General features: G+C 44.1%; 1 pseudogene; it reads right to left on the bottom strand.

Moving 5' to 3' along the window:
* Positions 1 to 938: 938 nt before the first annotated feature.
* LOC126285481 (5S ribosomal RNA) lies at positions 939 to 1,056 on the bottom strand (annotated as a pseudogene).
* Positions 1,057 to 1,700: the final 644 nt, after the last annotated feature.

The following is a 1,700-nucleotide window of genomic DNA, read 5'->3' on the forward strand; positions in this document are numbered from 1 at the left end:
TGCAAAATAAGCAGGTACCTCCTGAAGATTATGGAGTAAATGAATTTTGGTTAGCTGATGGAAACCATATATCTGTTTGTATGAAAAGATGTAAAAGCAGTATACTTATTAAAATAAAAACTTACTGTATTCTGCTGACCAAACAATCGAAAGTTCGCTTTCTGAGCCCTGGTTGTGCGATTTCATCGTTTTTTTTTTTTTTAGTGTTGTGAAAAATTAAAGACAATTAGGATCGCCTGGGACGAAAGGCGCGTCTTATTATTTTGTCTTCAAAGTTATTTGAACGAATGTAGGTCGTTGTAGTTCGAAACAATGTGGCCTGCTTATATTTGCTTTCCATCCATATGTTAGCTCCTGTGACTTCGATTAGTGCAATTGAACGCTAAGCACATTTTTGGCGTATTTAATTTGTATTTGGCTAAACGAATTGCAAAGAAAAATTAAACGATCCTCCCAATAAAGCAGTTCGTTTTCGACAAACACACAGAAACTATAGACTGGCGCCTCTCAGTGTTCTGACCACCGTAAATATGGCAGCCGTCTTAACGACGAGTGCTAGACTCGTGTGTTAGCTGCTCGCTGGCAACGAACAAATCAAAACAAGCAACTTAGTCGCCAGTAGCGTTATGTATCGGTCGGAGACACTCCTTTCGAGGGAAATCATTCTGTGCGGGCAAGGAAATAAAAACACAGTCGACGCAGGCGTTATAATTTTGCTTTAAAAAAAATCTCCTGGCGTACAGGTCCTGAAGGCGCAACGGTACTTACCGGTCGTCGTGTCATCCTCAGCCCACAGGCGTCACTGGATGGGGATAAGGAGGGGCATGTGGTCAGCACACCGCTCTCCCGGACCTATGTCAGTTTCTGAGACCGGAGCCGCTACGTCTCAATCAAGTAGCTCCTCAGTTTGCCTCACAAGAGCTGAGTGCACCCCGCTTTGCCGACAGAGCTCGGCAGACCGGATGGTCACCCATCCAAGTGCTAGCCCAGCCCGACAGCGCTTAACTTCGGTGATCTGACGGGAACCGGTGTTACCACTGCGGCAAGGCCGTTGGCGCAGTTTTGCATTATTCATTATTTGTGTAAAGCCTGCAGGCTTTCTGTCGGTGCCGCCATCCTCTCTGACAGTCGTTTTCAAACGGTTTCCGCGCACAGGTCTAAGTCGAATCCTGGGCTTGTTCACCACCCAAAGAATATTAACAAATAATTACTAATATTTTTCACCAAAAGTATTTACAGGAAGTGGCAAAATATCCTTTAAAAGCGATTGATTAAGTCATCGAATAATTAAAAGACAATGTATCCTATGAACTTCCTGGTCAATCGCCGTAACATTAACCAAAAGAGAATTATCTGTGATGGGTTCAAAATGGCAGGAAGAGAGGGACAGAGCTTCAATAAATTGTTACAATGTTGCAATAACTATCCAAAATTGATATTTATTCCCAAAGGACAAAAAATTCCTTTTCGAGTAATTACGGCTCAAACGGCTCTGACCACTATAGGACTTAACATCTGAGGTCATCAGTCCCCTATAACTTAGAACTACTTAATCCTAACTAACCTAAGGACATCACACACATCCATGCCCGAGGCAGGATCCGAACCTGCGACCGTAGCAGTCGCGCGGTTCCGGACTTCACGCCTAGAACCGGTCGGCCACCGCGGCCGGCCGAGTAATTAAACACACAAATTTTGAA

Source organism: Schistocerca gregaria, chromosome 8, assembly GCF_023897955.1.
Source record: "Schistocerca gregaria isolate iqSchGreg1 chromosome 8, iqSchGreg1.2, whole genome shotgun sequence".
Lineage (NCBI taxonomy): Eukaryota > Metazoa > Arthropoda > Insecta > Orthoptera > Acrididae > Schistocerca > Schistocerca gregaria.